The sequence below is a fragment of the Anopheles coluzzii genome, chromosome 3 (assembly GCF_943734685.1).
Source record: "Anopheles coluzzii chromosome 3, AcolN3, whole genome shotgun sequence".
NCBI lineage: Eukaryota > Metazoa > Arthropoda > Insecta > Diptera > Culicidae > Anopheles > Anopheles coluzzii.
Window position 1 is genome coordinate 66390384 of NC_064671.1, and position 17285 is coordinate 66407668.

At 43.7% G+C, this 17285-nt stretch overlaps 1 protein-coding gene across 2 annotated transcripts in view; it reads right to left on the minus strand.

The window, feature by feature from the left end:
• The window catches only part of LOC120957375 (protein CBFA2T3), a 94204-nt gene extending 77726 nt beyond the window's left edge, over positions 1 to 16478 (minus strand). Inside the window, exon 1 of one of the 2 annotated variants that reach the window (XR_005751929.2) lies at positions 15291 to 16478. The gene's annotated coding sequence lies outside the window, so the exon portion shown is untranslated. The remainder of the gene's footprint in view (positions 1 to 15290) is intronic. The other variant, XM_040379563.2, reaches the window with a different exon arrangement.
• Positions 16479 to 17285: the final 807 nt, after the last annotated feature.

Sequence of the window (17285 nt, forward strand, 5' to 3'; positions counted from 1 at the left end):
AAAAGATGTTAAAAAATAATATTATAGAACATTCTGTTTCGTCATATAATTCACCGATACTATTAGTACCGAAGAAATCAGTTGAAGACAAGAAGAAATGGCGTTTAGTAGTGGATTTTCGGCAGTTAAACAAGAAAATTTTACCAGACAAATTCCCTCTACCCCGCATAGACACGATACTTGATCAGTTAGGAAGAGCCAAATATTTCAGCACATTGGATTTGATGTCAGGGTTTCATCAAATCAAGCTTGATAAAAATTCTAGAAAATATACAGCTTTTTCCACACCTACAGGTCACTATCAGTTTACACGAATGCCATTTGGACTCAACATTAGCCCAAACAGCTTTCAAAGAATGATGGCTATCGCTATGGCTGGTTTAACACCAGAGCTAGCATTTGTATATATAGATGATATTATAGTTACTGGATGCAGTGCACGGCATCATATCAGTAATTTAGGTAAAGTTTTTGATAGACTAAGAAAGTATAACCTTAAACTAAATGCAGAGAAATGTTGTTTCTTCAAAACAGAAGTAACGTACTTAGGTCATAAAATAACAGATAAAGGAATTTATCCGGACGACGCGAAGTTTGATACGATTAAAAACTTCCCGATTCCTACTAATGCTGATGAAGCAAGACGTTTTGTCGCATTTTGTAACTATTATCGTAAATTTGTACAAAATTTTGCAAAGATAGCTAAACCTATTAATAATTTGATTAAGAAAGACGTTAAGTTTGCATGGACATCAGAATGTCAAGCAGCTTTCGATACCTTGAAACAAAGCTTACTCTCACCCACAATTTTACAATATCCAGATTTTAAAAAGCAATTTATAATTACGACAGATGCATCGGATATGGCATGTGGTGCAGTGTTATCACAAATAACAGATGGAAACGATTTACCAGTCGCGTTTGCGAGTAAAAGTTTTACACCAGGAGAGAAGAATAAGCCAATTATCGAGAAAGAGCTTACAGCTATACATTGGGCAATCAATTATTTTAAACCTTATGTATATGGTCAAAAATTTATAGTTAGAACAGATCATAGACCATTAGCATACTTATTTGGTATGAAAAATCCTACTTCTAAACTGACTAGAATGAGACTAGATTTAGAAGAATTTGACTTTGAAATAGAATATTTAGCAGGTAAAGCTAATGTTGCGGCAGACGCATTATCGAGAATAATTCTTAACTCGGATGACCTAAAGGCATCAATACCAAAATCCAAAACGATTTTAATGGTTAATACGAGAGCCATGGTTAAGAAAAATAACGCACAAACTGATATAAACAAAGGTAAACCAATCGCAACAACAGGGACTGATCACCCCGCGATGTGGAAAACAGATAGACCTTCAGAAGTGAGAAAGGTATTGAAAATAGGTACGCAGAGAAATAAGAACAACGTTGAATTCATTATATACAACCATTCATATGGTAAAGCACTAGGAAAATTTCTTTTGAGAAAAGATGTAAATGGAAGTCAAGCATTAGAGTTTGCTCTTCTAGAAATGTGCAAAATCGCGAAGCAATATGGAAGAAATAAGCTAGCGTGGTCAGAAGAAGACCATTTATTCAAAGAATATTCCCAACAAACTATTAAGGAAATCGCCAACAGAGCCATTACCAAGTTTGAAATAATCCTGTTTACTCCAACTAGATGGATAACAACAGAGAAAGATAGGCTGAGAATAATTGCAGATTATCATATGACCCCTTCGGGAGGACATATAGGCCAGTACAGACTGTACCAGAAAATAAGGGAAAAATATAAATGGAAAAATATGAAAGATGATATCAAGAAATACGTACGAAATTGTAAGGCATGCATAGTTAATAAGACAACTAGACATACTAAGGAGGACACAGTTGTAACTACAACACCGACAAAACCTTTTAACATAATTTCAATCGACACAGTAGGACCACTAACAAAAACTAACAAAAACAACAGGTATGCAATAACCATACAATGTGACTTAACAAAATACATCGTAGTAATACCTATCCATAACAAAGAAGCAAATACTATAGCAAAAGCATTGGTAGAAAACTTTATTCTTACATTTGGAACATTTATCGAATTAAAATCAGATCAAGGACTAGAATATAACAATGAAATATTACACAAAATCTCAGAAATCTTAAAGATCAAACAGACTTTTAGCACAGCTTACCACCCACAGACAATAGGATCATTAGAAAGAAATCATAGATGTCTAAACGAATACCTAAGAAGTTATACAAACGAACATCACGACGACTGGGACGATTGGACAAAATTTTACGAATTTGTTTACAATACAACAGAACACACAGACACAAACTACACACCATACGAATTGGTATTTGGAAGAAAAGCGAATTTACCACAAGATATATTTAAAACAAAAACAGAACCAGTTTATAATATTGACCAATATTATTTTGAAATGAAATATAAACTCCAAAAATCAAACGAAATAGCTAGAGAAAATTTGATAAAAGCAAAAAATAAAAGACAGCAAATCTTAAATAAAGATACAGTACCACTCATTATAAAGATAGGAGATCAGGTTTATTTGGAAAATGAAAACAGAAAAAAATTAGATCCAGTCTACATTGGACCTTTCACAGTAGTAAGTGACCAAGGGCCTAATTGCATAATACAAAACAATACAACTAAGAAAACCTCTACAGTACACAAAAACAGACTAATTAAGTACACAGGAGAATAACTTCAATCATTGTAATTCATTACGTTATTCTATTAAAGGGGGGAGGTGTAGCATATCTGCTATACAGAACTTATTATAATACACACTATCAGCTATAGACACTGTGTAACACACTTCGGAAAGCCAAATCACACCATTGCAACACATTCATTATAACACATCAGCAAATCAATCCACACCATAGCAACACATCCAGACCATACCGTTCATAGAAAAAACAATTGAGACACATTTATCGAAAACAACCGAAACGCGCAACATAAGCAATTCAAGCGTTACTGCGGCAAAGTGGACAAACAGAGAACGCATAGCAACTTATTGCTAAAAAGCGCAGGGTAGGCAAAGATCGACCAACGCACCCGTTCCTTGGCTAGAACAGTTGAAGCTTTCCAGAACCTTTGTAAAAACACTAAAAGCGCAACATAGGCACAAATTGATAGACACCTCACTCCAATACAATGTATGAATTGTACTTCATATCAATAACCTTTAATTAGGACAAAAACACATTCCAAAACCAAATGTACGAAACCCACTGAGTATAAATAAAACCAATTCCGACCGTGGCAAGTCAGATTCGTTCGGACTGCCAAGATAGGACGTTACGCTTCCTAATACTTTGCCTTCCAACTTATTTCAAGAGTTTAGTTATGTCCCCCTACCCAAGGTAAGGCTTCTAAACTCCAACGTTTCCAGTAAGGGAAACCTCCTAAAGGTTTCTATGATCGCCTGGACGATCAAGTGTTGAAAAGTCCGCTTTGAACAAAAGTGTTATTCCACCTCGGCTCATGTCAGTAAAAACTGACCTACCGCGACGATACTTGAGGTACAGCTGTACGCTCATCATATGGCGACCGTAGCTATCGCCTAACCCATTACACGGATTTTGTTCATATATTTGGCAAAACATCGACTTGATTTTCAAAACAAACTGTTTATCATGAATTTGTTAGAGCATTCAACTAAAAAGCAATAAATTTGAAAAATATAAACAAGCTTCACAACTCCTTAGGCCCAACCCCATAACTAGACCTGTCAAAAGGGATAATGGCTACTTACGTCACACATAAAACTGAAGGATTTATGTCAAATACAGATTGTGTGACATCATCACAAGCGTCCGGTAAAAAATATAAAATATAAAATATACATTTTTTTAATTAAATAGATTTTTGTGCGACAAACACTGTGATTGATCAATTCAAGCCCGCACTTTCCATTTTCCTATTCCACACTTCCCCCGGCACACACGAAAAGTGCCCGTATCCCTTCATGCAATACTGCCCCTTCCCATACCTGCATACTGCCGAAAAGGGTGCTTGGGACCGTGCGGGCATTTTCGGTGCAGGTGTGGTCCCGCATGCGGTGGCGGCCAGCACACCAAGTGTGAGAAAATTATGACCCACCACGAGCACGTTTGTCCGTGTGTGTGTGTGTGTGTGTGTGTGTTGTGTGGGATCGGCGTGAAACCGAAAGCCAGACCTGACCGTACCAGACCCGACCGAAAATTGCTGCGGTTCGGACAGGCCGGGGGAGCCATCCATGCCGTCCAAAGTTGGCACACCATCACTCAATAATGGCGTAGCGGAACCCCGTTTCTGCACTGCAATTGTTCCCGGGGTGTGTGTGTGTGTGTGCGTGCCAATAGTGTGAGTGCCGATTACAACATACCGGAATGCTATTAATATATTGCTGAACTGTGGTTTACAGGCGCTTCCTGCGCGGACGTGTCCCTGGCCGTGTACTCCCGAGTTTGGCGCCCCAACATCCGGCACTGGAGCATACTCTGGAACACAGGCGACCCGATGTACGACGAAAGGTGTTGAAACCAGACGGAGCAGGAGGTGCGAATGACTGGTGGGCCAACCGTGGTGCCCCCAAACTGTTGTGCGACCAATGATTAATTACGCCATTTCTATCGGTTCGGCACAGTCGGTGTGTGCTGCCCCTGTACGCGAACTTCTCCTCCAATTCCAGAAAGCCATTAAGGAAGTCTGGCGAGTCTTGAAATAAGTTGTCAACGAAAGGCCGAAGCCGAAGACATCTTTAGCACTTTATAAAGCGGATTTGTTTTCAATTTGTTTTGAAGTAGTTTTTGGAAATATAAATGCTTCCCTTCCGATGATCTTGAACAACTTCATTGACAGGAAATCTCCCTCCAGAAGAACTCCAGAAAAACTCTCTCTCTCTCTGTCTCTCACTCCCCAGTGAGCAGATAATTAAGATTCTTATCGTCTAGCTCATCCAACCGCAGCCATGATTTCATCAAGTGCATCACCTGTCCAGCACTGGCCCAGAACGTCAATCCGGAAATTGAGGATCTTCCCGTGACCAGCCACAGACACACTCACGTAAAACCCTCCAAGCCGAACGTTCTGGGAGAGGAGCACGCTTTCTTCGGGGCAACAAAAGCATCGTTAGTGCACCTGTCAACATCAGGTTCCCACCGGGGGATGCGGGTTACAGTGTCTCTGACAGGATTCTCTGCTGCTGCTGCTCGGAAATACTGCTTCCCGACCTCTTCCCAAGGAACCGTATCGGGTTGCTACCGATCAGCAGCAACATCCATTAAGGGTAAGTACACCGTTGCCCCCCCCCCAAGTTACTGCTCAATCTCCAACGTTTTCGTCCATGGCAGTGTGGCTATCATCACCAGCATCATCATCATCATCATGGTCCAAGGACAGTAAGGACAGCAAACTTCCCCGGGCACATGGGGGCTAAAGGCACTGCCCGCAATACAAGCACACGTACATTCCGGACATTGTTCTGTTCGGTAGCGGCGAAGTTCTCGGCAAAGCAACCACCACCACCGTTGGTTCTTCCCATCCTTCCTAATCTTCAACAAAAGCACCATCGCAGGTAAAGCCTTTTCCGCCAAACTCAATTTCCCACAGGTATTGCACAACATACACACACTCACCATTGTGTGCATCCGGCGTGAGGTAGCCAACTTTTCCGAAAACATTTTCTTGGAGGACATGGACTCGGTGGAAGGACTTTCGCCGGGGTTTTAAGGCGAGTGGTGAAGTTGGCCGGGAACGGTATTGTGTGCGCAAAACTTTCACTTACACACACACACACACGCACACATAGACGTGTTTGGCAATGTCGGTCGTTCATTGTTGGGCGGGGAGAAGAAAAGTGGAGCTGGTGAAAGAACAAAAATCTCCAATTCCATTAACAATTTTTTAGTGGTCACAGGTGTCCCGAACACACGCTGCAGCTGGTACCTGGTATTGTGGCATCGTTTGCTTCTCACTCTTACTCTATCTCTGTCTCGCTCTATCTCACTTTGAAACCAACATTTCTGCTGCATGCTTATTGTACGTCGAGGTTCGAAGAGTGTTCGCTCTTTTCCCCGACGTCCAACGTGGCCAACCACCAGCCAACTCCCAATCACACGCAGTCCGTCTCTTCAGCTCGAACAGTCGTGTCCGTAACGGAAAGGCTGGCTGGCTGGCGGAAGGCATCTTCACCGACGAAGATGGATGTGTACACGTGTATGTGCGCGAGCGATAGGAGGAAAACTCTCCCAAGCCCAAGCCGGTAACAGCGACGAACAAAACGAAGGACCAGGTTTCCCCGCCCTTCCATGAATTTTCTTTCCGACTGTGGTTTTGCTTCTGTGATCACCTCGACACTCCCTCTCCCACACAGTGTATATGTCTGTGTTTCGATGATAAAGACGATCCTGGACATTTGGGAGCAGCTGAAGCCGAAGAAAGAAAAGACAAATTGAGAAGGCACTTAAGCTGTCGATACATTATTGCACCGGGGGAGGGGGTGGTTGGACGCCGCACGCCCGTGGATTATTCTCTTCGAGGCGATGACCGAGTTTTCAATGTTATTGGAGTGGAGGAGCTAGCACATGCAGGTTGGTGGTAAACAGTGCTTAGCTTTCCCATGATCTGAAAATTTGAGAACAACTACTCTCCGTTTCATCCCAGACCGGGCCAGGTGTGTCCGAGTCCATGTGTTGGGATAAATGTTTGCAGCGACGAGCAATGCATGGGTCACGCTTGAGGTCAAAGGCGGAAAGTTGTTTGAGAATTTAAATCTGATTACCAGATGGAACAAGGCGTGATTTGCATTTTACCGATGCAATCTTTTCTTGGACATAAAATAAATACAGAATGTCGAAAAAAAAGATATCATACATCCATTATCTTGGACGTTAAAATACCAACAAAATTTCAGTAAAGTCCTTAGATTCGCAAACACAAGTTCTATGAAAATATTGACCAAAAATTTGAAATCAACTGACAGTTGAATTTTCAATTAAATAAAAATCAATTTAAAATCACTTTCCGTACCTTTACGTGTCATCTGCGATACTAGGTTTAAACATGGATAATGTTTAATTAAAAAGAGTAAATTAAAAACACATGAAATAGTCCGTTATTTTTTTTCTATTTTATAATGTATTTCCATCCTAAGGGATAACATAAAAATCTGTATAATTTCTTCTTCTGTAGCATCGATTGCTCATTTACTTTTAAAATTCAAAAGACATTTTCTGAATCTTTTGATCAAGCTCCTCCAAACCAACGCGCATTATCAGTCATTCAACATTTAATGCTCACAAATTGAACAAACTACAGAAAACGGTTCAGCGCCAGATCGGTTAAGCTTTCCCTTACGCTTTGATCCTTCGATTACATAACCCCCGCGCCCTTCCCCACCAACACACTCCGGTAACTCCGGTAGCCATCGTTCATCGGTAGCACTCCGCCGACGGAACTGCCACAATCTTTATTTGTGTTTTATTAAATCAAGGGCCTTATTATTCGTCGGGAAATTGTTTCTCGCATGTGCGCAAAGCATGTGCTTCCGCTGCACGGATTTGAGTGGCCGCTTTCGTGACCCATGTGGATAAACTCCCACGGAGCTGTCCCGGCGTCCAAGGAACTGGTCCTCCTGCGGAGGTTCGACCCCTCGGGGCTGTACGAACAAAAGACAAGACAAGACAGGCGAGAGCGAAACCAGCTCGGGTAGCGTGTCGTTTTTCGTGCCTGAGCACTGCTGTCTGTTCAGGAGCATGAGGGCATCCTTCTGGCCGTACTGTGCGCACACGTGTGTGTCTGTGTGTGTGTAAAAGAGCATATGTTGCATAATTTACATCTGTGACACATCTTGCGACGGAATGGCGAACGATGGAGGACGACAACTCCTTGCTCCTCGTAGGCGGAGAAGCAATACAAGCTGCTCTAGCGATGCTGTAGCTGAAGTGTATTGTTTTTGGGGACAAAATTTTGAAACAGAAAGGAAAATGGCTGCAAGGATACACTCCATGGAGTTTCATTTTCATCGATTAATCAGCACAAAAGGAAAGGAAAACGCACAGTACCAACTAATTGGCTCGTCGTTTTCGTCCTTTTATCGACACAAACTCACACAAACACACACACTCACACCCATTAGCCTTCCATTGTTCATAGTCGAAAGCATTTTTCGCTAAACAAGCTAAACTACAAAAGCGATTAGCCGTGATTTGATCAGCAAACTATTGATCTAGCGCGCTGCTTAAGCTCGTGTTTGCTCCCTCGAAACGGCTCGCTCCCTCGCTCGCTGCTAGTCAATCTTGAACCACCGGCCCAAATCCCCCACAACACACACACACATCCATTGCCACCCGCCCGACATCGACACAACACCAGGAATGACCAGATTGAAATAATGGTCACAATTACGGCCATTAATGGCCGCGACGGGCCGATTTAATGAGCCCCAAAAGCGTGCGTTTCCGACGACCGATGTTTACCGAAATTGTTATTTACCATGCACCACATACCGGGCCGGAAAAGCGGGTTGGATAGGGCAGATGGGAGCTAGACCCAGAATGCCAGGATCCCATTGTTACGCGCACGCCGCACAATCCCACGAGGATTTCAATGCGCGCGAGCCTTTCCGGCTGCAACCATTCCCACAGTCATTAAAACGAGAACGAACGAACGAACGAATGAACGAGAGTGGACGACCATGGCGGAATGTCCTGTATTTGGTTGGGGATGGTGGTGTGCGAGGCAAGTGAGTGTGGGTTTGTAAAGACGCCCGAAAAGCAACCAGTATGATAGTCAGGCGCGTGATAGAGGATCTTATTTTCCTAAGGTTTGCTTTCGGCGTGAAAGCTTTTGGAGCTTTGAAGTGAAAATGAGGCAATATTGTGTATCAAGTAATGAAAATATATCAGAACATGATCAGAAACAAACTTGTTTTGTAAATTTTTTATGAAGTTTATCAATATTTTTCTCTATTTATTATGAAATAGGTTGAAAAAATACTATTTGTAATAAATAAGCAATTAGTTTATTCCTCAAATACGCAGTTAATGCATTTCACAGATTATTCCGAATTATTATAGTATATCGTTTTGCTGGTAAAATACCTGTAAAGTATAGGTAACTAGTATTAATATTGATAATTCAGCAGCTACTAGTTCTCAAAAACAGTGTTTTGTAGTTTTTTTTATTCGTAGAATATTTCAATAATTGCTAATGTTTGTCGTCATACTAATCCAAAAACTAACAAGTGCCTTAAAATGACAAAATAAATCATTGTTTATCAACGAACGCAAAGAATTGCATACCTTCAGGCGTTTATTTTGTAGATTATCCTAGAAGGATTCCTTTAAGTAAATAATTGCATCACTTTAGGCGCAATATATCGAGTAGCTTCTTGTTGTGAACTGTGCAAATTAATATATTAATTAACGAATTTAAAAGCAAGTTTATATGAGTAAAAGCACACAAGAATGCATTTTGCAACTCACTTAATGCTTCAACCCTTTCAGCGTCATCCCAAAAAATGCAATCCAATCGTTTGTTTGCAAAACAAACAAACCGAGCAGCGCATTGCAACTGTGCTGCAACACCACACACCTCAGAACGACCAAATTTCCCTTAAAATCCCACCCCACCCCACCCCACCGAACAGCTTTATTTTGCTGCTGGTGTGCATCTTACGGCGGGCAACTACGCAACACCAAACGTCAACTGCACCGTACATCACCGGGCAGCGGGTTGCCGGGAAGCGGCCCGGAATTTCTTTCCGGCCCCCGCTCTGATAAGACCGAAAACCCCCTACGCACGTTACGCATGTTCGCTTGCTAGATTCGATGCGTACATTAGCCACCGTCAGCAATGTACGGCACCGTATGCACTACAGTGGTGTTGTCATTTCGCCCGCACTTGCACAATGTTTGTCTCGCACGGAGATTTTCGGGAGGCTCGGGGTACGGCATAGGTTTTAGGGTAAGTCCCGCATACTCCACGAGGAAAAAAAAACACACACCACGGCTCACGGGAGAAATAATGGAAGCTTAAGCAGGATAAACTCGCCGCACTCCGCAGTCTACTTTGCGCTGGCAATTTTGTGTGGAAGGGATGCCAGTTTTTCGGTTGTCTGCATCCGGCCGGCCTTCCCAAATATTGCTCAGTGCTTGTGTGTCGCGCTTGGGTGCGTTTTGTCTGTTGTTCTGTGCAACCCGGGACGGGCCGGCCTGTGTCTGCATTGAAGAAGTGGGGATGGGATGCACACGGGCACTTGTTATCGGCAGTTCGCGCTCGCTCGGGAAAATGCGGGAAAGCAAAATCAAAGCAGCTATCTCGTTCGACCCGGATGAGGAACGTCCCCAAACAATCGTGAGGAAGAGGACGTCCGTTCGTGAACACAGTGACAACAGAAGTAGTAGTAGCAGCAGCAACAGAGCAGCAACAACACGTCAAAAGACGGGAACCATTCCGTATGCCTTTTGTCAACTCTTGCCACTTTCCCAGCTCCGAACGGGGGGGGGGGGGGGGGGGGGGGGTGGGAAGAAGATGGAATAGCTTAAGGATATGGTGGTCCCTGCTTCGGCTGTGCCCTCTCGCCCGTGAGAGCTATCGGCACATTTTCAAGATAGCTGCACCCGCAGCCTGCACGAGAACAGCCCCAACGGAGACGAGCGTGGCGCTTGGGTACCGTGTACCATCAGCCAGGTTGTTTGCTTTGGGTTTGCCATTTTGCCGAGTCGTCCCGGAAGCCTTAGAAGCCGTGGCACAACGTGGTGCACTCCGATGGGTGCATTCCCGGACGAATGCACATACGCTGGGATATCTCTCACTATCTAGCGTGTGTCTTGTTGTTTCTAGCGTCCGGCGTCCGAAGCGTCCAAAACCCCTGGACGATGTTTGGCTATTTTGGGTTTTACCCGGACCGTAGATACGGATCTGCGGGTAGACGGTCTACGCAGCTTCGGAACCTCGTCTTGTGCTTCCAAAAACACAGCTAAGGAAACATTAACCGAGCGGGAATCGTGTCCACCAGTAAGGTCTTTGCATCTGTGCGAGCCTCCAAAAGATCGCACGAACATTGGAAGGAGTGGTGCACGTTTGCATATTAGGTTTTTTTGGGTGTGTGTGTGTGTGAAAGGCTCGCGATGAATTTGCTCAGCCGACTAGAGCGGCCAGAAACAACAAAACCGGATGCATCTCAAACATGCGTCTGCGGCGAATATGTCGAGTGCCGAGCACTTGGCCCAAGCACTCGCATTGCACTTTCTGTTGCCTCTGAGACAACACCGCACGCACTAAACTAAACGGTTGTTGTTTTTTCGAAAAAGACCACATTTTTTGGCAGGTAAGACTCATATGTACACGGTGCTTTGCAAACAGAAAATGGAGTTTTTTGGTAGCAGAAACAAGATGCGTGCAGGTTCCGGTTGCTGTGCATTCTGGAGGAAAAGGTTGCATTAGTCTAGCTACCGAACGGACCTAAGGGTGATTCTAAGGCTATTATGGTTAGGAGGATATACTCGGGCATGTTCCCAGAATTCTAAGCACTGTTGATTTTGGGGCTCCTCTAGCAATCATACCACGACTAGCCAGCAGCTATTTTAAAATTAGAAAACGGCCATTTGTTGGATCTCTAGCCTAGGGATAACTTCAGCTTTTGAGCCTGGAAATTGGCTGGAAATTGACACTGTTATCCTTCTACTTTGTTTGATTCTATTTGGATTTTGGACTTGGAGACACATTTTAGTGTTAACTAAAAGATCTGTTTGTCCTGTTAAAGAGAAATCCATAGTTTTCTGTATTACTTATAGTTCTGTTAAACATTTCTCATTTATAAGACATTTTGTTGGTTAGTTTGTGGTAAAATCAGACGCTTGAATTCTTGGGGTATTTTGGTTAGAAAATCCAATATCAGAAAACTTTATCCAATGATTTGATTTCATGTAAGAACTCACTATTTTGATGTGCCTTTGCTATCAGCGACAACTTTCTTGTATTTCAATACAACACAAAGTAGCAATTTCATGACCTAATCTGCAGTCCAACTTGTTCTTTGATGGTTTTAAGATTGTAAACCTGAAATTATTTGTACTTAAAGTACGCGTACTTTACTAGACATGATATCGTTATTAAGCCATTCAGTTTTTCTGATGATATTTCACATTCCTTGCCTTTTTCTCTAGCAAAAGTGCAAACGCTACCTACTGCTGCTCATACCCATCAGCATAATTCAATCACCAATTTGTCGTCGTGCGGTTGCAGACTTACAGACGGAGGGCGCCCTCCATATATACACCAAACGCCATAAACGCGCGTAAAACCGTCACTTTCCGTGTCCGACAAACGGCGGGCCCGGGTTGGTGTGAAAACCCAAACAAAAACAACATTAGCGTAACCGTCCCGTCCACTCGGTCCACACCGTGCAACCACCCCCAGCAGAATGCTGCGGAGAAGGATGATGCTGCGAACGTGCATGCGGCGAATGACTGGCAGCAGCATGTGATACGGCGCTGCAAATGTGAAGAAGCGCCTGCTAACGCCCCGAAACGATACGGAAGCTTTGACGGAGAGGGCGGGATGGTTTTTGGTCGCGATTGCGGTCGCGTGGTGGTGTGAGCGAACGTTTTCGAAGGAAACGGTTCAACTGCAAAACGGCCCCATAACTGGCCGTAAGGTGTAAAAATACATTCAACTTAATTAACCGATATATGTCAATCGTAATTGCAGTCGTTGAACTCAGCTCGGGAAGAGGGGCGGAAACATGTTAATAAACATGTTCGTGCAGAAAATATATTAATTAAAAGGTTAAGAAAAGCCCAGCCCAGCCCAGGTTACGAAAGCCCTATTGAAACGGGAATTTCAGTAGATTTATCCCCATCTTGTGTTTTTCAGGTTTTATAACATTCAATTATGTATATTTAATTTAATAACCAAAATGATCAAACATCTTCAATTGATTCAAAAGGATTAAAATATGATATAAAACGTAAGATACGATGGAGGAATGTAATACTAATAGATCAATGTGACAATATTGGCAAAAAATATAAAAAATATTATGCTTTGCACATTTGCCTCCCTAATATGGCCAGCGGAATGATTACCGTCCCTGAAACAAAACTTTACTATGTTTACCAGCACCTTTACTTAGTTTACCACTTTAAATATTACTGAATAAAGTTTGAAAATTATAGCATTTTTTTTCAGATTTTCAATCAAAAGTTGACAAAACGTGCCAAAATCTTTGGTCAAATTAGTCTTCAAATTTGAAATCTTAGGTTTTGTGGTTGAATTAAACAGTGTAATCTATTATCTATTAATCATGTTCTATGGATCATACAATAATTTTTTGTCATATCTTTCTGTTTTTTTTAATCCCCGAACAATGTAAGGTATTTATTTGTCTTAGACTGCATAAATTAGAACAGTTTTTAATTTTATTTTTATTTCAAACCTGAAGAGCAATACTCGTTACACACGGATTAGTACTACTGTATGCATAAGTTAGTATAACCAACACATTTATTTTCAAATTATTTACAAAGCAGTACAAAAAACGACAAGACAAGTTGAAAAGTCATTGCTTTTCAGTTCATCTTTTACCCCCTAATCCAACCATCTATTGGTCAACAGCTTGGTACGCAAAAAGGTAAGGAAGAGAAGGTATGGAAAGGAAAAGGATCACCACCACGTGGGATAAACACTCACACACACACACACACACAGGGCAAGGCCGTTTGCTGCCATACGAACGGCATGTGTACCGGGCAGCATGTGCACAGAACGGCCCCGGGAAACGGACCCATACGAAGGAAGGCAAAGATGCACAGAACAAGAGCGCCTGTACAGGAGAACAGCTGAACGAAACGATGCTAAATTGCAGCACAACCGTTTCCGGGGGCACAGTTCGACAGTTTGACTCAGCAGCAGCAACAGCAGCAGCTTGCTTGCTTACTTGCTTGTGTTCGACGTTCGGACGGACACACAAATACACACTCACATACCGTCCCGTCCGGCTGATGCGGAGGGATAAAAAAGAACGAGTCGACGAGGAAGTCTGTCAACATATGATCACATAAATTTCGAACCCGATGCGAGAGACAGGTGTAAGTTAATGCGCCAGCGTGTCGAAGAAACGACCGTCTTCGGCGCCCCGTACACTACCAGGGTGCTCCGAACAGGTCCTCCCCAGAATGTCGGTGCTCTCTGAGGAACAGCTCCACTTTCTAATGGCCGCGCGGCCATGTACGTGACATACGAGTTAGGTTCATTCCCTGGCAGAACGCAATCCAACGCATTAGAACAGATTCGGTTCGGGCAAAGGCAAAGGCCTCCCCGGTGTAACCAGTTTCTAAAAAGCGATTAGTTTCAGCTTACACACACGGGGACGAGCGTCATTAGGTCCTAGGAATAGGCACCCACATCCCGTCAAGAAGCGAGGAGCATAATGTCTAACGGCAAACGGTATGACATTAAAGATGCAGACCATAGAATGCATTGGATGGCGCCTTTTGGACAGGGGCATAGCGTCCAAGGAGAAGTCGAGCAGTCCCCTACAGATCTCCAACCAACTCCAACCAACTCCTCCAATTTCCTCCAAGATTCTGAAATACGCGCGCGAAACCAATCGGCCATCATTCCAAGACACACGTGCAGGCTTTCCCGTCGTGCCGGTCTTTTTTGGCGCGACCCGTACCCCCTCAACATCTCCCTTTACTTCCCCATAGCCACCCTCAACCAAGCACTCCACGGTCCAGTGCAATGTAATGTTTTTGCACGATGTTTATTTTCGGTTGCGTGATGCACGGCAATCATCGACGGGCGAAGGAGTGACTCCTGCTTCCCCGAAGGTTGCCGACCAGTCCATGGGGTGTACATACCCCATGTTTCGTAGAGCTATTAAACCCTTCCACCAAACCCCTTCTGACGTCTAGCGGGACGTCTTGGCGAATAGAAGAGGTTTGTGGGCAATAATAATCATCATACCACCCAAGCACCACTGTATCGCTGTGTGTGCCGCCGGTGGAATGCTCAGACATTCAGCAACGGGAGCCGATGCATCCTGTATAGAGCAGTGTGTTCACAGCGCCAACTGCTTTGATTTATGGGCACCTAATCCGGTGACAGATGGAGGCGGCCGGTTTTAAGGGGCTCGGCTCGGAGACGAAGAAAAGTGTGTATGTAATTGGTTTGTTCTAATTTGAGAAAATTCCACCTAGAAACACACACACACACACACACACTCGGGTACCCGTCGTTTTGTATGGAGTTGATGGTTGATTCTTACCTTTCTCGAAGTACTGGGGATGTTTCGCTCGTTCGATGAATCCTTGGAAGCAGTCCAACGGCAGGACTGGAACGGTTTGGTTTTATTGCGAACGAAAAGATGGTAGAACTTACACAAACACCCACTACTGTTCGAACGAAGGATAACGACCGGTTTGCGAAGCTGGAGTAAACGCACAGCGAACACAGAGAGAGAGAACACTGAGAGCGTGATGGAACGCGCGCGCACGTGCTTCACCGGAAGGCGTTCTGGGGTTTTTTTGGGGGGCTGAAACCGGCTACACCGACGACACCGGTAAAACTGGAAACAACACAGCGGAAACGGCACGAATGGAACAGCTGATCGGTTTGTTGTTGGAAGAAGCCTCTTTCTCACCTCACAGCAAATAAAACTCACAAATTTTGGACCAATCTTGGATCACTTTTAAGAGTATTAGAAACGTTGATAGCGTAATGCTCAATCAAGAAACACTTTCTGTTCACAGCACTTTTTACTAGGTCAACCAAAGCAGGTCTCTTCAAGCTTGCGGACACCTTAGAACTAACACAAACACTCGCCCGGCCAGCTCACGTCGGGCTAATTGAACGCATCTGTCACCTCTTTTTATGCAAACAACACTTGCGAGAGCGCGCAATTCTGTTCTGTTGCACTAGAAAACTCTTCGTCACGACATTAACACATCCGTGCTTTCTTGCACGGTTTCGTCGTTGGCCAAACTCGCGGCTTGCAAAGAACAACACAAAAAAACGAACCAGAAAGAAGGCCTACTGCGACGACGACGCAGCTGTTTCCCTTTCTATGCTAGCCGGCAGACTGATGACGGACGGACGCTCGCACCACCAGCTGGCGGCAGCATGTTGTGCGGCTGGCGAGATAATATGCGGTGTTGTGTGTGTACGTCTGATGCGGCACAGATGTTTGCCGCCCTCCGCCTTTACGAAACCGAACGCACCGAGCGCAAACTGTTTTGTGTGATGCTGCTGCCTGCTGTCTGCTGCTTCTACCACTGTTATAGCCGGCGAATAAGGAGAGCGAGAGAGCAGAAGTGCGCGTACCGGAACGGCACCGACCATCCGACACCGAAGACGAACACGGCGAGAATGCGCTCCCAGCGGTGTTCGCATGAGCATTGTACCCGGTCCTAACGTTTATGGAAAACGAGCCGCCGCAGCCGCCGCCTGTGTCGATGTGCAATCGCATGCGTCGAAAATTGGCCGCCTTTGGTGGGTGTTAGACGTGGACGGAACCGAATCGAGCCGAAGGAACCGAGTGCTTCGTTCGTTGAGCCGATTGGTCGAATACGAAAGAGATAGCAAATGAGTGATCGTAAAGCGTCAGACTATGAATTTAGGAACAGAAACAGGCACAGAAACAACTACAATACATCAACAAAACAAAAGTTGGATGTTTTAGTTTCTTGATTCTTTTACTTTACATTTATTGTATCAATATTCCACATCTAAAATCACCTTAATGTATAACTAAATGATGCAGAGCAGGAAGATTGTATTTGTGGAATTATAAAATATTATTTCAACTTTTTTGTTACAATGCTTTTAGACGACCCAAAAACTCTTCCGCGACAATTTTTGGCGACACTTTCTATTTGTCAAACCGTCCTTGTTTTAGCACGAATGTATGGCTTACTTTGATCGTAATGTCGCGAAACGCGAGCGTTGCCTTTCTGTGAAAATTTCACAAACCCGCGACAATCACGGTTACCTCTGATTTTGTTCTAAAACTGAGATGTTGTTTTAGAATAAAGAGCTCGCAGAAAATTTGTCGCGGTACAAAAGTTGGTCGTTTAGAAGCAGTGTTACATGTAGAGCTTCTTACCAAAGTGTGCCAAACAAAAGTAAGTACACATCCATAAAAGACGTAACGCCAAAACTCAATATCTTTAAAGATTTAGTTTACTCGTACAATTGTTCACATAGTTGACTTTGTTAAGCACTAACGATGACGTCTAGGTTATTTGGTGTACGTTTCTATTTT